General features: G+C 41.2%; 1 long non-coding RNA gene across 3 annotated transcripts in view; it reads right to left on the bottom strand.

The window, feature by feature from the left end:
• Positions 1 to 970: 970 nt before the first annotated feature.
• LOC111813224 overlaps positions 971 to 10,858 on the bottom strand; it is an 11,127-nt gene continuing 1,239 nt past the window's right edge. The window contains exons 2-5 of one of the 3 annotated variants that reach the window (XR_002818538.1): positions 8,935 to 9,046; positions 7,319 to 7,409; positions 2,358 to 2,717; positions 971 to 1,468 (exon numbers count right to left, since the gene is read on the bottom strand). This is a non-coding gene — a long non-coding RNA (uncharacterized LOC111813224). Of the gene's footprint in view, positions 2,718 to 7,318; positions 7,410 to 8,934; positions 9,047 to 10,858 lie in introns of all 3 variants that reach the window. The other 2 variants (XR_002818537.1, XR_002818539.1) reach the window with 2 other exon arrangements.

The following is a 10,858-nucleotide window of genomic DNA, read 5'->3' as shown; positions in this document are numbered from 1 at the left end:
GAAAGAAAGAAAGAAAGAAAGAAAGAAAGAAAGAAAGAAAGAAGATGGCTTGAGGGCATCACAAGAAAAAGCAAGTCCCCACCCTTTGCAACCTCCAAACCGTAAAAGTGAAAGAACTGATTTGAGGAAAAAACTACAGAGCACCATGTTCCAGAATGGTGGCAGCCACACCATGTGCCACAATGGCAGGGGCCTAGAAAATTTGTTCCTCAGGGTTGGACTCAGGGTACTCAGCAGTCCAGGCACTCGACTCCTACAGGTGGCAGCAGACCTCAGCATCTTCTTTGTGGCCCTGGTTTTAGGCACACACAGAATACAAGAGTTCTGAGGTTAGAAAGGCTTCCACCCACATTTTCAAAAGAAGGGATGGGAGGCCAGGCAGTATGCCCCACAGAGGGCAGTGTGTGGTGCTGTGAGGGAGAAGCCTGAACTGCACTGGGGACTCCAGAAGTCTGAAAGAGCCAGACATGGATCATGCAAAGAAAGTTGCAAGGAGGGACTGAAATGGGCCCAGGAGAGAAGCCCTGGGAGCTACAGCCGCCGGAGGCACCATGGGGTGGAGTTGCTCAAGCCTTTGGCGCTCACAGTGTGCCACAGACTGCTTCAGGTGCTGGACATGGAACCACAGGACTTAATGTTTGCCCTGCTGGATGTTAGACTTGCTTTCGTCCTGTATTCCTGTTTGTAACTTTTGGAATGGAAATGCTTATCTTGTGCCATTGAATGTTGAGCATGTTGAACTTTTCATGCTAGGGGCTCACAGCTAAGAGTCTGCCTTACATCTTGGGATTGGAACTTTTCAGCAATGCTGAAACTATTAGGACTTTGGCTACTCTTGCAGACAGACTAAATGCCTTTTGCATAAAGGGATGTGTATGTTTCTTTGGGGGCCAGGGGCAAAATATTATGGTTCTAAGGTAATACAATGGTGATAGACTTAAAAAAGAAAATACGGTGAAAAGCACAGCCATCTGGAATCCAAGAAGAAAGGCCTAAAAGAAGACCAAGCCCACCAACGCCTTGATTTGGGCTTCAGCACTCAGAATTATAAAACAGCAATGTCTTTTATAAAAGTCACCTGTTCTATGGTGTCTTATGAAGATTACCTTATAGACTAACACAGCAACGGTAAGTGGGTTCTATTGCTTCCTCATGTGTAACAGAAATTGACTCAGTTGTAGAAATCAGGACAAGAAGAGATCCAGGGTTAGATCATTAGTGATTGGTGACACTGTCAAGGATCTCTGCTCTTTCCAAGTTTCTGCCCACTGTCCTTGTCTCAAAGTGTCATCTCTGACCCTGGGCTGCATCCTTTCATGTTGACATGATGACTGAAACATTTAGAAACATGACTGCATCCAGAGAATAAATGATTACATTTTCTGAAGTGTTTCTAAAAACAAGAAAATCCTCCTTAGAAGCTTTCCTCCTTTGCATTCTACTCTGGGCCCAAGGTGAAAAGTAGGATCTAAGGAAATGGAGGCAGGATTAAGGAAAAAGAAGAGGAGTGAGTTTGGAAGAAGTTACTAGTGTTTTCCTCGTTCCTTTTACAAATACTGGGCAACAATTTCATGTATAAGATTATCAGAGGAGATTCTGGAAAGTGTGTTACAGAAATAGTGGCACCTTTGTTAATAATGCTCCTCTGAATTGTCAACCCAGGTAACTTATACAAAAATAAAAATGTGTATAGATTTTATATGATTCTGAATATTTAAAAATTCTGTATTCATTCTCTTACTACTACAGATAATAATTTCACAGAATGTGAAACCCATTCATGGGAAGCTCAGTCTTGAAATAATTTTCTCAAAAACATAATGTTTGCTCCTAGAACAGTGAAAAACATGACTAGGAGGCGCATGTCAGTGGATAATGATAGATGAGATTGGAATGGAAAAATAAAAGGGTAAAATCATAGCAACCTAGTAAGGTTATGAGGACCTTGAATGTCAAAGGGAGGAGTTTGAGGTTGATTAACTATATAGTAAAATCTTAATCTGAGGGAATGATCATGATGAGATGATATTTCAGGAAGGCAACCAGCTATTGGATTTCAAAAAACAGTTCACAGGTGGCTTAACCATACAATATACAGAAACTGGACGTGATTTAAAATTCATTCATTTTCCTTCAACTATGTGAAAGGCTCTGCATTCAGCAGTATGAATGCAATGATGACTATGACAAAGATGGTTGAATCCCTTTATCAATTGATATCAGAAGGATCTACATTAGTCAGGATAGGCTGACTCTGCTGTTGTAACAGATACTGGTATCTCTTAGTGCCACATCATCAAGATACGCTTTTGCTTGTGAGAATGTTAAGGCAGGAATAGCTGTATTGTGTCTTATACCTATGTCACCTGGGACAGCTGGCTTCCAAGGATGTCATAGGAGGGCAAGCATCTTACAGGGGCTGCTTACTGACTCTTTGTTGTCTTGGTCTGCATGTTACTTCTCCTCAATGTCTGGCGCTGGTCATATGGTCTCTCTTCTAACAGCAAGAAAGGGAAGTATATGGTGGGCAGCACGTGAACACATGGTGAGCATTAACTGTCTCTGCCACAAGATTTTTCCTTACATAAAATGTGTTTCTTCTTTATTCGCTTACATAGTTGTACTGTGCAGAGAGTGGTTATAGAAAAATCATTTTGATGACAATTTCAGCTTCAGGAGAAAAAGCATATTAGCTTGCATCCATCCAGACTGTGGGCCTAAGAAGATAAAAAAAATAACAAGTCACTGCTAAAGAAAGATGACATTTTTATTTCTTTGCCCTGCAGTGATAGAATAGGAAAAAAAGTCTCAATTTGCATCACTTTGCCTATATACTACATTTGTGCCCTTAAGCAAGTCATTTAACCTCTGTGTGTCCTATCCTTCCAAATACATCTACTCAGAGAGATGTCATGAGAGTTCAAATTTTTAATGCACATATGTATACTTCAATATATATGCATATATGTAAACATATAATAGCACCACACCTGATACATAGAATTAACTCATTAAATATTAGATGAATTTCCTGTGTATGGGTCAAAGCAAATTTTATTTATTTTTATTTTTTTGACAGACTTAATTCATTTTATTTTTCTTGTATAAAAACCCTTTATGTTGTAGCTACTGCTGGAGCTTGAGTCCTCTGGACAGAGACTCTGGTGTGGGTTTTCACAGGATGGTTGGTGAATCCTTGATAGGGAGACTTGGTGAACACAGACTCTTTCCAGAGGTCAGGGGTCAGATAGCTGTAGGTCTTGGAGATGGCATCAAAGTTGGCCTTAGTAAAGTTGCCCAAAGTAGCCGTGCAGCTCCTAGCAGAGGTGTAATAATCATAAATACCAGCCATCAGCAGCAGCTTCTTAGGCATAGGGGCTGAGACAATGGCAGTGCTTCTAGGGACAGGGATCAGACCCACCAGCACAGAGCCACAACAGTTTGCCAACTTACAAGCAACAGTGTGGGGTTTGCCAATCTTGTTTCCCCAGTAGCCTTTCCTCTCGGGGAAAATGGAGAGCTTGGCAGGATAATGGCCCCACAAATGGTAGTGGCTACTTCCTTGGAACACTTTACACCCAGGCCAACATGACCATTGTAGTCCCCAATGGCGACAAATGCCTTGAACCTGGTCCGCTGGCCAGCACGAGTTTGCTTCTGCATAGGCATGATCTTCATTCATCCTTGATGGGTAAGACAAGAAGATAAATTTCATTCAGGGACTTGATCTTCATGTCTTTGACCAGCCGACCTAGCTTGGTGACAGGAATCCACTCGGTCCTTGGCCTTAGCCATGAGCCCAGTGGGCTCAGCTCTAGCCTTAGCCTCTGCTGCGCCCACGACCTCGAAGGCCACTGCCGAAGCATCCTCAGAAGCCACTGCGGCCTCCCATACCTGGGTGCCTGGGGCCCCGGCCCCTCCTGCTGCACTGGTGTCATCCACTATTTGGTGTTTCCCAGAAAAAGAAGCCAAAGCAAATTTTAGATCAGAATTTCTAGCCATGATTTTTATGCTATCCTTTATGCTGCCTCTTGAATCAAATGTGACTCAGCTGCCAAGCTTTCAAAAGTCTGTTATGTCTCACTTCCCACCAGTTCCTTCAGCGACTTCCCAGGGTCTTACCTAACTATACTCTTGCCCTCAATATGCACTACTCCAGCTAAACAATTTCACTTCCTGAGAGTTTTGTTAAGTTTTTGGAAAGTTCTTTCCGTATCACTGAGCATATTACTATGAATTTTCGGAGGTCCCTTCCTATCAAACCTATCCTTTGAGGAGGAACATACTCTCTCACCTGCTGATGTTGCATCTTGTGTCTGACCTGCTGCACCCAGTGAAAAAAGGAGTGCAAGTGATACGAGCAGAGACTTGGAGAGCCAAGCACTGCTCTGTTCTAGCTCTGCTTCAGCCAAAAGACTATCATGCCTCAGACAGAAGCATGTGCTTCAGTACTGGTCTGGAAAAGAAAACGTGCAAAAGAGCAGCAGCTGATGGGTAGTGGACAGGAATGTGGTGGAGAAACTATCCTTTGTGGCAGTAGCCCACGAAGATTTCAGAGGTTACTGATGGCTGAAGTATTATCTATCCAGTACATGGCTGATACCACTCCAAACTCCCACCACAAATATAACTACTTCGTTACTCTTTTATTTTTCACATGCATGCCAAACCTTCCCCAATCAGCACCCATTAAGACACTGTGCTACCTGGACGAACCCCACCCCCAACCCAGCCTGATACATTCTTGGTCTCCTCGCCTCCTCCCCAAGGGACCTTGCATCTCTGCAGCAGCCCTCCCTTGCTGGGCAATAAAGGATGTCCAGTTAAATGTAAAACCATCCTTAATCTCCTTTCTTTGGCCTTGAGAATTAACCATTTTGAAAGAATTCAACCAGAAAGTTAGGTCTTTCATGGCTCTAATTTTGCTGTTGCTTTTGTTGTGGTAAGCACTTGAGAGACCAAGCTGGGGACTGTACTGACCTGTCTAAATTTGTGACTACTGCATCCCCAATAAGCAACCAGAAGAAGCAGTTGGTGAAATAGCCATTGGATCAGAGAAAGGACAAAAGTAAGGAAGGAAGGTTATACATGTGGTGTTTGCATACCCATTTCACATATCTTACAAAACTGGCTTTATTTTACAATACACAGGACATTTTGATGAATGGTAGAAACACTTTTTGAAAATAATTTTTTTAAATAAGAGTTTTTTAAAAAAATTGTTTTTTTTAAAAAGAAATGTTTCTTTTTTTCAGGAGGAAAAATAAAAGTGAAAGACATGGTAGCTCTAGGCAAATATGTCAACATACAAGCGAGTTGGGAGGGAAAACATCAGATATGGGCTTCAGTTTAAGGCCTAAAAGAATCGAAGACACTCATGAAACTGTGTGTGAATAAGGGAGAGGAACAATAGAGGCAAAGAAAGCAACAGATAGTAACAGGCCAGCCTGAGACTCCCACACAGTGACCGAGAGTGTCCCTTTTTTATTAGCTTTTCCGTCTCAAGATGTTCCAGCCAAGCTCCAGTTTTGAGAAACCTTCACAGCTCCACTGTAGTCTCCATTTTCGGTCTGCCTTGGGCTGCTTGGGTGTGTAGGTTGACAGTGGGGGAGAGCAGGAACCAGCACACCATTGCACTGCACAACTCCAGGGGCAGTGTCCACACTAAATTTAGTAACAGAAAGGACCGGCTTTTCTTGTGCACTGAGAGCCTTCACAGGTAGGAAACGTGTGTTTGTCCTCGACCACATGCACAGACCACTTTCCTATTTGACTTCTATTATATAGTTACCTATTCTTCAATTTCAAGTCCCACTTTAAAAATGTTTTAATATTTTCCTTTTTGTTCAGCATACTGTTGACAAAGGACTCAGTGAGTAGATAAAGCTAAATGATTTTACCTGTTTTCTATAAAAGCTCTTGTGCTCACTAGCCTCACTTCTTTGAACATGCTTTCTTAAAAAGTGTAAATCCTCTAATCTAACTTGTAAAACATTTAATATTTTGGATATATGGTTTTAATGACCATCCAAAAGTCACAGAGGCTGGACAATGGAAGCTGCCAGACTATTGTGTGCTGGCTGCAAAGCCATGAGGTGGCTCTTTCTCCAGGGTCACGAGGTCAAGCTCCACAGCATTAATTTTGCTGAGTTTCTTTGTTATAAATAACAAACAAGGTCATTTATTTTCATTTTCTTGTTTCTAATTGCATGCATCGACTCCGGAGGATGAACTCCATAAACAGGTGGCTGGAATGGTGGGGAGAAAACTTGAAACTGTTCCAGAAAAAGACGGCATGTCCCACTCTGGCGAAACAGTTTGATGAGGTAGAGATTTAGTCACTGCAGGATGTGCACCTGCACTATTACTCGGAAAGCAAACACTCATCTGTTTGGCACGCACAGATCTATGTAAATTAGGGGAGATTATTTTTCTGCTAGTCCTTGGCAGTTCTGCGATCAAATGCAATTGTTTCCCATTTCTTAAGAAACCAAATCTTTATTAGACTCAATTTTTTTCTAGGTTACTTTTCATAGTTTTATTGTTTAGTGATTATTAAAAATACCAGGCCGTATAAATTCAGACTAGAAACATGGATGCTGATCAAAGAAAGGATGCCACTGGAAGCTTCAACTAGGAAAGATATTTATTTCAATTGTATCAGGCTACCTAGAAAGCTATACAGATCAGCCATAGAAGGGTTTAGTGGATCCACCTAATGATTTTCTCTCCTTAATGCTCCTGTAACTATGCCTTAGTAAAACACTCACGTGCACACGCGCGCACACACACACACACATACACACACACGCATGCACACACAAGGACTGACCCCCACCCATTTGCTAGGAAAGTACTGGGTCTTTGGCTCCCATTGTTCAGGCTGTGGTCTTTGTAGGCAGCACTGCGGGGCTCCTCCTGCTGTAAACCGTCTGGGCTTCCTGATTTTCTCTCCCATATAAACCTCCTCCCCCATCACTACCTTTGTCTCTTTAGGGGGGAAATCTTTTCCACTTGAGAAAAATAAAAACTACCCAGTATTTGTTTCTGAAGTGTAATTATAAACTTCATTGTACATTCTTCCTGGCTTTGATGCTTATCTTGAAGAGTTCAGTGAAAATAAATTGTTTTTATGAAAGCAGAGAAACCATTTGATAAACACACTGTCTCTGAAAATTGTTCCTGCAAAAGAGGTCATTCTTTCACTTTGGAAGAAATAGAATATATTTCAGAGTACAGGCAGGACAGCAGTTTAGGGTTTCTATGAATACAGGATTTTTTTTTAAGATAGGGTGTAAATACACTGAAAATTGCACACCTCTTGATTGTGTTGAGTGTACTGGCTTCTAAAGTAGCTTTGTTGGAGACTTCGTTGGGTCACAAGCAAATGCTTGATGCACTTCATATTTCTGGGAATGAACACACTATACTTAGTACTTTTTCACATCTAGGGTTTTGGGGTTACTCTTCTATAATTATTATATATCTGTCAGAGCCTATGGGTATATCTATTCTTAGTAAAAGTAATAATCCAGAGGAAGATGATTAGGTTTTTAGAACTTTTCTTGTGCTTGGTGGTACAGAGACCAATATGCCCCAAATTGCTTTTAGTTATATAAGAAGCAACCTCATGTACACAACTGAATATGTCTTTATTATCATGAAGGAAAGGATTTTTCCCATTTGCTCATATTTTTGAGCAAAATAAAAATATTAAAATAGCTCCAATTTCCAGACCAAAAAAGTTTAGGTCCTTCAAAAACTGAACCTAAAAATAACTATGCATGGGGATTTTTTTTTTTTCCGCACTCTAACTTCTGTGTGGAACTCTGTGTTGGTGATTAGCTGTGAATACTGCCCTGGAGGTGTGTAATGAGAGCCCCAACATCGCAATTCCTTCTCTATACAATGTGTGCAGCTATCTACCATAGCTCTCATAATAATTATCATGACACTCTCTATCTGTGATCTAGACTATGGGTGTGAAGGGTTGATTTTCTGACACAAAACTCTCTTAAATTGAAGCGATGAATTATATACACTTATTAAGAATACAGACTGGATGGGAATGCTACTCTTTATGACATGAAGCCAAATTCAGATATAAAACCAACTATCAGATGTTTTACCAATATAATACGCTAGCTGTTACTATGGAAATAGATGAGAAAAAAAAAAAAAACACTGAGTAGCTTTGGCCTTGTTAATTTCCATTTGAAGCTGCTGTTAATTTGGCTACATTACACATTGCAAATGAGGATCATAATATTTGGATAAGACTTTTCATCACCAAAACTCAAGAGGTTTAGATTATATATAATGTTTAATAGCATCCTCATCTCATCTGGGCAAGCAGAACAAGAGGGGTTAAATTACTTTCACAGATCCCTGAATGTAGGAGTCTCAGTAAGATTTCTGCTTATAACACCCAGTACGTTTAGCTTAAGGCAATTCTCATGGGGACCTTCTTATTTAATATGGAGCAAGATAAAATACAGAAATAAAGTTTTCAGAGTTCTATCAAGATGTAGTATTTTTATTATTTAGAAGTTGGTGTATTTTCCCACTTTTTATTATTTAGAAGTTGGTGTATTAAGAAGAGGTTCTTCAGCAACACCAACTATTTAATTAGAAACAAAGTAATGAGTGACAATTTTGACCCGAATCATGTAAAAATCCTAAAGAAATTTTCTTTTGCTCAGAAGTTGAGGTTTTGGTTGTACAATGGATTTTTCTGCTGTCCTTCTTAATAGCAGTTAGTGCTGTTCAGCATAAATTCAAAGCATATTTAAGATACATTGTCAGGGAAGCTTCTTCAAATTCAAGGCTTAGTATAAAGGAAGTCTTTGTCTATGGCATTTCATAAACAACAGTGCTGATAGGCCGGAAGAGGTAAAACCCTTGGATGACAAATAGCACAACAGTTACAATTACCTTAATATTTTAGAACATTGTTTTAAATTTTTTTAATGAATGAGTAGAATCCACTCCAACTCTTAAAGTTAGATGTATTTCAAATGCAGTGGAGAACTCAATCAGATCAGTTCTAAATGAAAAATATATAATTTTAGTTTTAGCACACACAGAGACTGAAGCAGCAGACTATTCTTCCTCCCTAAAGTAGACTGCTCTGATCTAAACTGGGGGTCTTCCTGGGCACACTCTTTTCAAATTCTCCCTTACCAGATATAGTACTTCACTAGTAAGTCTCCTTTTGTTTCCTACTTCTCCTCGCTCTCTTCTTTTCCTTCTCAATGTCCTTCTAAACACCCTTTCTTAAAAGAGTATTTACTTATTGCAAACACACTATACCAAGCATGACGTGAGGTTCTTGGGATCCTCCAGTCATCAGCAGTGAGTACCACCTCCTCCCTGTTGCCTCCCTTTGCAAATTCCCTGGAGGTCCCAATCTTGCATTGCTTATAGTAGATGTAAATTTGTTTATCAGGTCATTTCTCTCCATGGCAGCAGCAACTGTGGCTTGGCATGATCTCCAGGTGACAAGAAAGGACAGGGCATGTGTTTGTGTGTATGTGTAGTCCAATTCATAATCCCTTTAGGATCTTTGCGTTGGATTGGGATTTTCTTCCTCATTCACAGGCTCCTAAAACAGGGTCTGGCACATGATGAGCACATAGTAATGTCTGCTGAACGTGTGGGGATTGGGTAACACCATCAAGTGGGGTGCTTTCCCAAAGGACTTCTGATTTTTCTCATTCTAAAGGCCTCAAGACACACATCTTAAATCTCATCCAATTTCCTTTCCTCCCTTCTCTAATGAAAACCTATACTCTCGACTGTTGCTCACCTGACATCCTAAGTTATAATAATAAAATGAAGACCAATGATTCTCCCCCCCCCCAAGGTATTTGCTCCCCATCAGGGAAGGGACTTTAAAGGAAATACATCTGAAAGAGTGGGCAAGAGGTAGTCCAGATGTGCCTGGATGCTCCTAACTTCTGAGAGCCTCTTGGGAGCAAGTTTTCATTTCAGTCGTGCAATGCTTAATGCAACTCTTCAGCAGACCTGCAATTCCTGGCCAGGCAGCTAGAGAGGTTTGCACTGTGAAGAGTATTTGTATACCTTATCCTGGAGGTCTGATTACAACTTTAGGTTTACTCTAGCTCTGTAACTTTGATTTTACTTTACTCTACCCTTTGTAGTCACGTTCAGATTGCTCCAGATGTACAATAGAAGGAGCAGAAGCTGAGGAATGAGTGTGTAAAGACAGATTCAGTTTCCCAGCTATGTGGGATCCTCTTAAGAGCTATTTGGGGTGAAAAATCTTCTTCAGGCTCCCCAGGCTGCTCCTCTCTTGTGGCCAGACCCTGCACTATACAGCATTGTTAAATACTCATAGTGGAACTTAAATGATGTTCTCTTTCCCGACAACAGGTGGCCACTGCAACCTCCAGCTCTGATTGGTGGAAAGGGCACAGGCGCCCAGTGGCCCAGAGAAAGGGCCTCCACTTCTGTGTTTCAAGAACTTACTCAATGGGGTGTTGTCCTGATAATATCTCAGCGCACTGCCAATTTGTGCAACCCGCTGGGCCATTAGGGAGCGCCGCTGGGTTGTCAACGTTAAATTGGAGACTCGAGAGGCGACCAAAGCTTTTTCGGGAGTGGGGTTGGGGTGGGGGAAGATCACAGTCAATCCGGGGACAATGTGAGCAGTTATGCTTTTCCTGAATGCACGCCTCTCTCTCTCTCTCTCTCTCTCTCTCTCTCTCTCTCTCTCTCTCTCTCTCACACACAAAATTAGAGCTAACAGAAGAGCAAACACACACACACACACACACACACACACACACACACGTTTCACCTAGTTGAAGTTTATTTTTCCAGCTTGGTTCCAGAA

Source organism: Octodon degus, unplaced genomic scaffold (genome assembly GCF_000260255.1).
Source record: "Octodon degus isolate 3935 unplaced genomic scaffold, OctDeg1.0 scaffold00173, whole genome shotgun sequence".
Taxonomy (NCBI): domain Eukaryota; kingdom Metazoa; phylum Chordata; class Mammalia; order Rodentia; family Octodontidae; genus Octodon; species Octodon degus.
This window is presented reverse-complemented; position numbering and strand designations above follow the sequence as displayed.